The sequence below is a fragment of the Rattus rattus genome, chromosome 2 (genome assembly GCF_011064425.1).
Source record: "Rattus rattus isolate New Zealand chromosome 2, Rrattus_CSIRO_v1, whole genome shotgun sequence".
In the NCBI taxonomy this organism is placed as follows: domain Eukaryota; kingdom Metazoa; phylum Chordata; class Mammalia; order Rodentia; family Muridae; genus Rattus; species Rattus rattus.
Window position 1 is genome coordinate 191,360,373 of NC_046155.1, and position 12,265 is coordinate 191,372,637.

The following is a 12,265-nucleotide window of genomic DNA, read 5'->3' on the forward strand; positions in this document are numbered from 1 at the left end:
GTCTATGAAGAATGCTTACATAAGCCTTGGCATCACCATTGAACAGTTAAACAGGGCAAGAGAAAGACCAATAGATGCTCTGATGAGAAAGTTCGAGTACAAAGGTCAGGGACAGTGTTAGACAAGTAATGTGGAAATCAAGAATGCTTACTTAGATGGTGGCCCATGGAGAAGACAAGGCAAGATTTTCTATACTTTTGTAATGATTGCATTCTGTGTGTTCGTGTGTGCCCTGCTTTCATATCTACTGCTGTGATAAAATGTGTGACAAATGACAACTTGCAGGAGAAAGGCTCTCCTTGAGTTTAGGATTCCAGGTCACACCCTGCCCCTGGAGGGAAGTCAAAACACGAAGTCCTTAACAGCCAGTCATGTCCAGCGTGAAAGAAGACCCTGGAAAAAAGCCTGGAATCTATGTGTCCCCATCTAACTTCACATTTCTATTGATTTACATCTGCTTCATGTTTTAAAAGTATTTAAATTGTCACAAAAGCAGAACTCAGTTTTACATGCATGATGGAGCCCCTTACAGAACACCTCAGGTCGGGTGATTTCAATACCAGACACACGAGAGAAATTGAATCCGGATGTCTCTTGGGAAACCTGGAGGTGGAAAGAGAACTATCATGTGGCTGCCTGACTAGGAGATGCTGCCCTGCCCACTAATTTTACAGAATGTCCATCCTAGGAACAAGGAAGTCCAGGCTAGTGGTGTGGGTTTCCCTAAACTCAATACCAATACTGTTAGCAAGACAAAATTGACCCACCACAAACCTCAGGGACAACGATAACATATTCAAACCTGTTTCCCTTTGCTCAACTGGTAAGTCTGAGCGAAGACCTCCGAACCCCAAACACTGAAATAACTTGGGTTAGCCAGAGAGATCTCCATTAACTTCTGACAGCTTCACTCCACTGAGATCAGTAAGCTTGTGTCCATCTGGATCTTCAGGTGTCTCTGCCATGTTTCCTTGAGGCAGGAGGATGGACAGTAAGATCATGCCCATGGCCACTGTCACTCCAGCCTTTAGCCCTTCCCCTGGTTTATGTGGTTCAGGACAAAGCATTCACCAGAGGGCGTTTCTCATCAACATACCCTCCTTTAAGCTCCGGGCCTCAAAAGACTGACGTGTCTGCTGCTGGTTCCAGCTGCCCTGGCCTGGCCCCCTCTCCTCTCACCCCATTCCCACCTGCCTCAGCTAATCCGTAGCTTTTCACCAGGACACCAACCAAGCTCCTTCTGGTCCCTCATCAAGAAATTCACAACCTATGACCCAGAATCTGAGGACTCTGCTGCGAGTGACGTGTGGGCCCCGAGGACTGCTGTCAGTGACGTGCAGGGTGAGGCCACTGACTTTCTAAATGAACACAGCTGTGCCAAGGAAGCTGGCTGTCATTATACAGAGAGTTCAGGAGCTCTTAGTGATCTTAGGATCCTGTTCCCAGAGGCTCCTAAAAAGCAAACGTCGTTCAACACCAGGTAGGTCCTGGTTGAGTATAGCTAACACTCAGAACTCTCTCCCCAGGATCCAACTTCTCCAGGTATCCTGGGAGGTTCGTTTTGTTTCGTTTTGCTTTGGAAGCCCAGGCTGGCTCAGAGCTCACTATGTAGCTGAGGACGGCTGTGAACTCCTGATGCTCTGGCCTCTACCTCCCTAGTGCTGGGACTGCAAGCATGGGCCTCCACACCTGATCTAAGACCCCCCAACCCCAAGGCTTGGTATATGCTAACCAACCAGCTACCAACCAGGCCACAACGCCAGCCCTTCCTAAAGGTTTTCTGCACGTCACATTTCCATCTAAGAGTTTTACTGCCAATGAGGAAATGTTTCCTTGCCTGTGTGTGTTGGTAAGAAGGGTCTGGGAAAACGTGCAATTTTATTTTGCTTGCCTGTTTTCTAAGTCCCCTCCCATTCTCAGAAAGGTTGCAAGCACCCAAAACTAGATGTTTAGTGACTCTACCTCAGCCTAAGGGACACTAAGGGTAGTGAAGCAGAGTCCTAGGTCTCAGTCCTCACAATCACAGGGACCAGTGACACCCAGCACGGCATGATGCTGGAGCAGAACTGCTTTGTGCGCAGTGCTTTGTAACACTACACCACGGCCAGAGCCCGGGGTTGGGTTATGTTGACCTTTCCGACAGAGTAATCCTTGCTGTTAAATAACAACACTGCATCACACGGGACAGAGACAAGATGAGCAATTTAGGGATGGGTTTTGTCTCCAGTGGAGACAGAGACTTGAAATAAATGAGCAAGCAGTGATAACACAGTGTGATCAAAGCTCCCTGGGCAGGGGAAGAAGGGGCCCAGGACTCATGATGTCAAAGCTGGGTCCTTCATGCAAAGCCAGGACTAGGCTCCCTGGGAGCAGACACTTAACTAAAATTCTTAAGATCTGTCAGCAAGGCGCCTGGACCCGGGCCAGAGTGGGCAGTTGAAGAGGACTGGATGGGGAAGAGATTTGAGGAAGAAGAATGACAGCGAATTAGATGTTCAGCAGAAGAGAGAGGAGACTCCAAAGTGAGCTTCCCCAGTGAGAGTGATTTCACAAGCATCTGTCAGAAGACAAAGTGGAAATGAACCCAAGCACTTACAGCCCAGAAACCCTCAATAAGGGGCCGATATCCCTCTCTATCTGTTCCGTCACCATCCACGGAAGAACATGAGCATGCCGACAGGTCTGAATGCAGTCTAAGAACTCCTAGAGGGCAAGAAAAGCATTTTAGAAGCAATTTCATCCAAACGGTTAAAAAAGTAATAGGCTTAAAATTGTAGAGAAAAGATTGTTTTTAATTCTCACTCATAGTTTTGGTGTTTTCTCAATTTTTTGTAATGCACATACATTTTTTTAAAAAAATATTTCTTAGGGGCTGGGGTGCCCAGTGGTGGTACAATTGGAGGAGAAGGAGAACAATAAGGAGGAGGAGGAGGAGGAGGAGGAGGAGGAGGAGGAGGAAGAGGAGGAAGAGGAGGAGAAGGGGGAGGAAGAAGACATTGTCACATTGGACACATTATCACCCCGTGTCCGACCCTTCAGTATTTTCTTGCATTTTCAGAAACATCAACTGGCACATACATTTTACTTATTGCTATAGGAGCTCAAGCTTTCTCCTAATTTTAACAGAGTCCCTGAGAATTGTCTGCTCTGTGACTTATGCATCAGCACATGGGTCTTCTCTATCTTTTCAGTCCCTCCCAGCCGTGTGACTTTCCCATTTTCAAGGTGACTTTATCACCTTGGGACTTTTCTGTCTTCACTCATTGATCTCAGCAGGGTTCTGTCGGCTTGCAGCCTTCTCCGGATACAATGTCAGCCTTGGCGGTGCACCTTTGCCTTGCCTTTATCCCTTTCTGCTCTTGTTGTAGGGGTCCATTTCCATTTCTAGCCCATGCTGTCACTGTGTGGCTCCTCCTGTTTCATTAATCTACATGCAGAAAAATACACACACTTAAAATGATAGGAAGAGGTTGGGGTCTTGGTTCAATGTCTGCCCTTTATGAAATGCCTTTTCATTACATCAGACTTCCAAAGCAGCATTTTTAAAGGGCGCACGTTATAGCTCTCATGCCGTTGCGTTTATATGCAATTCTGAGTCCTCCCCCTCCCCCCCGCTTGGCTCCGGTTAGAGCAAGTATTCATCATCGCATTTTGTGGAGGGAAAATATACTTTTCCTCAACAGAGAACAATGTGACTAGTAACCAAGGAAAGATCTTCCAAATTCTTATCATATGAACCATGGTAATTTAAATGTCTATCTAGAAAAAGAAATGCAAGAGTTCTGTGCTTGTTGAAAATTCTACACTGTTGAGCTATGTTGGGAAAGAGTTGACCCAATAATCCAGTAATCGTGCAAAACTGGAAAGCAAGTAAATTAAATGAACCGTGTGTTTCCATCCTTTCAAACCCAGCGAAGGCAAAGACTGGGGTGTGACTGACTGTAACATGCATCTTCCCTAGCTTCCTCTGGAGAAACAGAGGTTTCCCCCCACCTTTTTTTTTTTAAAGAAAGGAAAGGTCATGACCTGTCCATGCTGCAACCCAACCACATCTGTGAGGCTGACAAAGATGGCAGAATTCCACCAGCCCAGAAATGACTATTTTTAAAAAAGCATTTACCAGCAGTGTTTAAGTGGCCACTGTTGATTTTGTGCACGATGAAACCCTCTAACAGCTGGTTCTGGGATGGATGCAAAGTGACCCGTGTTTGCTTTAATAGTTTGCTGTGCTGGGGGCCAGTCTGGCTGTAGCATGAGCTGCAGCAGAATGGAAGGCCTCTCTCCTTTGAGTGGAGGCTCACCAGACCGCATCCTCCCAGGTATTTCCCTACAGTTTCCTTCACTCTTCCAGGAAAGGACCCCAGCATTCAATTGCATGGGAGGACCCAGATATGGTGTCTTGATGTAGACTGATGTCTGCCAAAACTGGGATCCTGGCTTCTCTTCTGCAGGAGGCATCTCTTCGAAATGAGGGTGCTGTACGGAGCTGGAGAGATGCTCAGATAGGAAAGCGCTCACTCTACAAGAAAGTGCAGAACAGAATTTCCAGAAAAGGCCAGGCATGGAGGCGTACACCTCTCTGCTCAAATCCTTCTTAAAATAGAGATTTCCCATAGTGGACGCGGGAGAATCGCTGCTCTGTGTGACATGGATCCCGGGACTGACTAACTTAAGGACAAAGGACTACTCCAACGACCCCTTCAAACTTGACTCCGGGGACCTCTGAGAGCTTCCATAGGGGGGTGATTCAGGCATCCCAGAAGGGGGAGCTACTACAGCCAAGTGGCCCCAATTCAATAAAGCTCTGTAAGTGATACAAGCAAGGCTCCTAAAGGTGGTAAGTCCTTGTGCTATGTGGCCATGTAAGTAGACGCTAATGAGAGTCTGTAGAAAGGGGAAGAGAGGACTTAATAGTCCCAACTTCAATTACTCTGAGTTTCCACTTGAAATTCACTGCTGAGGTAACAAGGCGGTGTGGCTGAGGCACGTGGATACTTTAGAGAATTTCCTCATTCACTTTCAGACTTCTGCTATATATCTCAAACTGTCCTTCAGAGCACAGTTACACAGTTACGCAAGAGCCCCTTGGATAAGCTAAGTGGTCTATAGCCTCATTTCTACACACAGGCGTGTACAATGTGCACCCTCCTCCACAACCACCTCTCTCGCTGTGTCTCTCTGTCTCTCTGTCTCTGTGTGTGTGTCTCTCTCTCTCTCTCTCTCTCTCTCTCTCTCTCTCACACACACACACACACACACACACACACACACACACACACAATTACTTGAAAATGACCCCAGTCTTTGAAACCTCAAAGCCAGCCCCCAGGGACATGCCTTTTCCAACAAGACCATATCTTCTAATCATCCCAAAACAGTTCCACTGGTGAATTCCAAGCATCAAACCCATGAGCCTATAGGGGCCGATTTTATTCAATTCAGACATCATGGTAGGGAGAGCCGTTTACCAAGAAGGACTGTTAACTTTGACTAGCATGCCATCTTCAATTTGTTTAAGTTGCTCATTAGTCTTTTTAAGGGTCTCTAGTTAATCATTTTCTATACAGAAAAGTTCACATTTGTTTAATTTTATTGATTTATTTTATGCATGTGGATATTTTGCCTGTGTGTATGTCTATGTACCATGTGCATGCCTAGTGAGCAGGGAGGTCAATTGTCGCCATGTAAGTGCTGGGATACGAACCCAGGTTCTCTGGAAAAGCAGTCAGTACTCCTAACCACTGAGCCATCTCTCCAGCCCTGAAGTTTCAATTTTTTGAAGCTGGTGGGTGAATCCGTCCTTGTTTTCCTTCGTCTGTGCTTCTGTAATGAGATGGTTTTGCCTGAGCCTAAATCACAGAGTAGTTGACTGGTGCAGAATCCTAAGGTTTGAAATCATTTCTCACATTAAATAGTCTAACTAGAATGGGCTTTGGTGGCACCCGGAAGGCATTGACAGATGACTCCAACTTTTAGGAGGGCTAGTACTCAAGGATAACTGGTCTTAATAAAACTCCTGTGGAGATGTCCAGAATGGTGTGTCCATGTTCAAACTCAGCTCCGACCCTCTGCCCATACCCCTGCCTCAGCCCCACCCCTCTGCCCATACCCCTGCCTCAGCTCCGCCCCTCTGCCCATATCCCTGCCTCAGCTCCGCCCCTCTGCCCATATCCCTGCCTCAGCTCCGCCCCTCTGCCCATACCCCTGCCTCAGCCCCACCCCTCTGCCCATACCCCTGCCTCAGTTCTGCCCCTCTCCCTATACCCCTGCCTCAGCTCCCCCCTGCCCATACCCCTGCCTCAGCCCCCCCCTGCCCATGCCCCTGCCTCAGCCCCCCCTCTGCCCATACCTCCTCAGCTCCGCCCCCTCTGCCCATACCCCCTGCCTCAGCTCCGCCCCTCTGCCCATACCCCTGCCTCAGCTCCGCCTCAGCTCCGCCCCTCTGCCCATAGCCCTGCCTCTCTGGATTCCCATCCCTGGCTCCTGTGCCCTCTGTTTTATCATTCAGGCTCAGCCCAGAATTGGGAGTAAGGAGAACTTACTTCCACGTTTCAGCCCCCTGCCTGAGCCTGCTGTACCTAACATGTCACATGTCACAGCAGCTTTTCCTATCTCTTCTGTTGGTACTGGTCACACCCACTTTTGAATCTTCTCTGCATTTCTCAGGCCTACTCTCTTCTGACTCGCGATTCTGGTTTCCCGTAATGTTCGATCTATCCTTTGTCATCTCTGTGGCTTTTCCAGAGTTTCTTTTCCTCTAAACGAAGTATGTACATCCAAAGATTCTTAATGTTGCCATGACTACATCATCTTCGCCCTTGTCGGAGGAAGCACTTAGCGATTGTTTGCTTCTCTGCAGGGGTCGGGGTGACACTCTTTCAGAAGGAAACATTTTTATGTTTGATTCCCTTTTCTCTTCCTTGCAGATACCAAGTCTGCAAAGCGTCTGTTGAGCAGAAAGACGTCACAGACTATGTGGGTCACTCTTCCGGTGGGCGTAGACCTGTACAGTAGACAAAAGTTTAGACCTGCCAATGCTTTCCTTTGCTGTGGGTCTTGAGGCCCATGGCAGATGAATTTTAGTGCCTGTCCGTGGGTCACTCTGCCCTTTGATTCCCTCACAGTGATGGACAGGGTCTGGCACTGACGATGAGCTACAGGGTCCCATGACTCCTTTTTCCTGACTGAGTGCAGATGTTCTCTTCATGTGAACTCCATCCCCCTCAGCTTCCGTCTGGGACTGGAGAGTCAAGCCTCCGGGCATTTAGAGCCCCAGAGCCTCCATGCCTGTTGCAGGCAGACCAGCAGAATGATTCGCCCCCTACCTCGAGATTATTTTGAGAGTTTTTGGGCAACTTTAACCTAGCAAATGGAGGTTAAGGCTACAGAAGGTGTAACTTGATGGAAAGTGGAATTTATCCGCAGCTCGGTTAGGATTAAGCATCAGTACCTCTCAATGAAAAAAACAGTGGGTCTCATACTGGGCCAAAGTCATCTTCTTGAATAGGCTGAGAGCTCGAAAGGTCCCTAAGGGAAGACTTTCAGACAAACTGACTTTGCTGGTTGACCCTTCCTTGGCAGGAAAACAAACAAATTCCATACTCATCCAAAAGACATGACATAAATATACTAATATTGTCTATTCCAGAAAACAGGGAAACAACTAGGCAATTACCGCTAGCATTCTAAGCTCCACTCCCACAGTTACCTGGCAACAGTCAGGTATGCTTGACACTATAAAAGGGGCTGCTTACCCCCTCCCCTCTCTCTTGCTTTCCCTTGCTGCCCTCTCTTGCCCCTTTGTCCCTTCTCTCCCCATTCCCCTCCCTCCTTCTCTCCACATGCTCATGGACTGCCTCTGCGCCTCTCTCTCTCTCTCTCTCTCTCTCTCTCTCTCTCTCTCTCTCTGCCCTACTACCCTTTAAACTCCCCTCCCCATGCCCTGAATAAACTCTATTCTATACTATATTCTATATTGTTGTGTGGCTGGTCCCTCAGGGGTAAGGGATGAGGAAGGGATGTCTCAGCATGGTCCTGCTGAAGCACCCCCTTTCCTCAGGCCTCCATAGAAGATATCTTCCCTCTCCTTGTATAAACACAACAATTACTCTAAGGCAGCTTGTGGAGGTGGGGGACCCACTCACATGCTCCCACATCTCGGTCATCTTTAGTGATAGTCTTTCCTGTCATCTGTTTATTGTTGTCTGATTTTCCCGGGGACCCACAGCCCAGGGAACAATCCGCACACATGGAACCTGTTATAAGTCAATGAGTTCCTTAGGGGCACCTTACAGAGATGTGAACAACTCCTGAAGGCTAAATTTTCCCAATAACCCACACATCCTTCCATCTTCTAAGCTCCTATTTTGTATGACTTTAAGTGAGAATTGACGTGAACCTGGGCTTAGAGAATAAAGAAGCAGAGGTGGCTACCGGCTGATGGGACAAAAGACTCTGTTAAATCCAGGCCCTGGAAAGCTGTGTGTTCGTGTATAGTCCACTCGGCCACTATCAGGCCTTCTGCTAGTCTCTGCGAGCACTGGGCAACTGTTAGAAGGCAGGCTTGCTTTGCTATACTCTAGTACAAACAATAATATATGAGTGAAGGCTTGCAGTAAAATGAGGTCAACCGTCTGGACTCCAGAGGACTAGTCTCACTGCGCTGTTGCCTGCCCCTAAGTTCGCTGAGACCGGATCACAACTCAGTGAAGGTTCAATGGGAACAGAGCCTCGCTTTTCTTGTTCTTGAACTGAAACCCAGTATACAGCACTGTGCCTGGCATACGACAGATGTTTGACTAATGAGGGCTACGGCATGGCGTGTGGTTAGGTGATGTGTCAGAGATATAAGCAGATGAAGAATCTCCTGGTGAGATGGGAGAGAAGGCTCAACAGTTAAGAGCTCTTCCTGTGAACCCAGGTTCAGTTCCCAGCACTCACATCCAATGGCTCACAACTGCTGGCAGAATCAGCCCCAGGACGATCTGATGCTCCCTTCAGACGCTTACACGCTTAGTACGCTCAAACACAGCTACATATGCAGTACGAGCTAAATCTAAGGCAGACTTCCTAGGGCAGAATATTCTTTCCTTTTGGCCTTTACTCAAGAAGACATAAGTGCGGAGAAGGCGGGAGAGAGCTAGTCCTGCAAGCCTGCAGCAATGATTAGTTCTGTAAAAGCTCGAAGTTGTATTCTTCATTGTTGTTCTTGAGAAGCCCCCATTCAGTGTTCTTTTTTTTTTTTTTTTTTTACTGCAGCACTTTTATTTCTCTTTACACAATGACGTGTTGCTGGGGCCTAATGTTCTCACTGAACAGTAGAAAACCAAAATTTGTCATTTCTTAAAGAATTGAGTACAAAAACCTTACATAAATTAAAAGGATGAATACATTTACAGGTGTCGATGCAAACGTTCCCAACTCATGGCAAGTAACAACCCATGGCGGTCAGGAGGGAAAAAACCAGAACAGAAACTGGGTCCTAAGGCTCGGACTTTCCCACCCTGTTAGACTGGCAAGAAAAGAAGTGGTAACTGGTTCAGGAACCCTTGCCAGCCTCGGGAAATCCTGGAAGTCTGCTGTTGGTTAATACCCTGCACAGATCACTACATGGTGCTCACAGAGATCCACTAGGCTGGGGACTGACTTTTCCACAGATCTCCCCAGCCACCAAGTGACCGAGCCACATGAACTAAGGACTAAATCAAGATATGCACAGGGTATTAAACATATACCAAGGGAACAGTTAACTTGAATACAAGGTCAAAAATCAGCAACAAGTTCTACGATCCAGTGCTGATATCAGATACAAGCTTCAAGGACAAATTTCTTTTCAAAGGCTTATTCCAGTTTCATGAGGCTAGCATGAGGTGTGTACATTTGCCAGGGCAAATCGATACTTCAGAATCAGCTCATGCAGCAGATGCCTGGCACCTGCTCAGTCCATCTAGAAGCATTTGCGGTGGACGATGGAGGGGCCTGACTCGTCATACTCCTGCTTGCTGATCCACATCTGCTGGAAGGTGGACAGTGAGGCCAGGATGGAGCCGCCAATCCAGACTGAGTACTTGCGTTCAGGAGGAGCAATGATCTTAATCTTCATTGTGCTGGGAGCCAGGGCTGTGATCTCCTTCTGCATCCTGTCAGCAATGCCTGGATACATGGTGGTACCACCAGACAGCACTGTGTTGGCATACAGGTCTTTGCGGATGTCCACATCACACTTCATGATGGAGTTGAAGGTGGTCTCGTGGATGCCACAGGACTCCATGCCCAGGAAGGAAGGCTGGAAGAGAGCCTCTGGACACCGGAAGCGCTCATTGCCAATGGTGATCACCTGCCCATCAGGCAGCTCATAACTCTTCTCCAAAGAGGAAGATGATGCAGCAGTAGCCATTTCTTGCTCAAAATCCAGGGCAACATAGCACAGCTTCTCCTTTATGTCACGAACAATTTCCCTCTCAGCAGTGGTGGTAAAGCTGTAGCCCCTTTCAGTCAGGATCTTCATGAGGTAGTCTGTCAGGTCCCGCCAGCCAGGTCCAGGCGCAAGATGGCGCGTGGGGAAGGGCGTAGCCCTCATAGATGGGCACTGTGTGTGACCCCATCACCAGAGTCCATGACAATGCCAGTGGTACGCCCAGATGCATACAAGGAGAGCACCGCCTGAATGGCCACGTACATGGCTGGGGTATTGAAGGTTTCAAACATTATCTGCGTCATCTTCTCTCTGTTAGCTTAGGGGTTCAGGGGGGCCTCGCTCAGAAGCACCGGGTGCTCCTCAGGGGCCACACGCAGCTCGTTGTAGAAGGTGTGGTGCCAGATCTTCTCCATGTCATCCCAGTTGGTGACAATGCCGTGCTCAATAGGGTACTTCAGGGTCAGGATACCCCTCTTGCTCTGGGCCTCATCACCCACGTACGAGACTTTCTGGCCCATGCCCCCCATGATGCCCTGGTGTCAGGGCAGGGAGTGGCAGGGGGTGGAACCCGATGATGGAAGGAGACACAGACCTGCGGGGCGTCGTCCCCAGCAAAGCCAGCTTTGCACATGCCGGAGCCATTGTCAATGACGAGGGCGGCGATTTCTTCTTCCATTGCGATCGGCAGAGGACGGGACGACGGAGCAGCGGAAAGAAGCGCAGTGTAAGCCGGTGGCAAAGTGTCCCATTCAGTGTTCTTAAATGAGTCACTGATCTGTTGATTTCATTGGTCAGGCTCATCTCTGTCATTACCAAGGCCCGGTGTAAAGACATCAGAAGGAAACAGTTTCAAAGCCTCTCGTCAGTCTCATGCCAGCATATGGAAAGGGCATAGCTCTGGTCTCATTTATTCCTCATCCAGAGAGGGCAGCCTGAACCCCTGTGAGCCAGGAGAAGCCTGACACAGATACAATGGCTGTGTCCTCAACTTTGAACAAAAACAGCTGCTCCATAATAACCGAACTGTAAGAGAAAACTCACCTCGCGTCTCCTAACGGCTATGACTGGAGGTCCGCAGCTCTCTCTCAAGTCCCCAGCGGCTTCTCTGCACCTTTGGTTTTGGTGGTGGGCACTCCACCTTCATATCGCCTCCTTTCCCTCCTTCTCAGCCTCTGGGTTGGGAGGGTTTGGCCTTCTCGTTAACCTTTTTTGCTAAGTGTAATCAGTAGATAAATGCAGATCATTTCTATTTGCTTAAACAAACAAAAAATACATTGGCTAGAAAGCTATCCCAATCAATATAATGCATGTCTTGGAAGTTGGAGGACCAATCCCCAGAACCCACACAAAGAGTGGGCAAGGTAGCACATGCTTGTAATCTCAGTGCTGGGGATGTGGTAACAACCAGCTCCCCGGGACTCACTGGCAAGTAAGCCTGACGGGCAAGCTCCAAGTCAGTGAGAGACTGACAAGATAAGACAGTATCCAGGAACATGGCTCACAGATAAAGTGCATGCTTGACAAACAAGAAGACTGGAGTCTGGACACCCAGAACCCATGGAAATGCTGGCTCGTGTGCTAGCATGGAAATGCTGGCCCGTGTGCTAGCGTGCCTGCGATTGCAGCCTTGGAGGGCAGAGACAGGAATCGAGCAAGCTGGCTGTCGAAACAGTTCTGAGTTTGACTGAGAGAATAAAATGGAACAGTTGTCAAGATTGTGGACATCAGCTGCTGGCCTCCATATGCACACTCACACACACGTGCACCCATTCAAATTTGAATACACACACCATTCATACTTGAACATGAACATACACACCACCACCGTCATCACCGCACACATATACA

The 12,265-nt window shown here is 48.4% G+C and overlaps 1 pseudogene across 1 annotated transcript; it reads right to left on the reverse strand.

Annotated features, from left to right (window-relative positions):
* Positions 1-9,232: 9,232 nt before the first annotated feature.
* Positions 9,233-11,144, reverse strand: LOC116892827 (annotated as a pseudogene). The gene has a single exon (XR_004386973.1). The product of XR_004386973.1 is annotated as an actin, cytoplasmic 2-like (transcript).
* Positions 11,145-12,265: the final 1,121 nt, after the last annotated feature.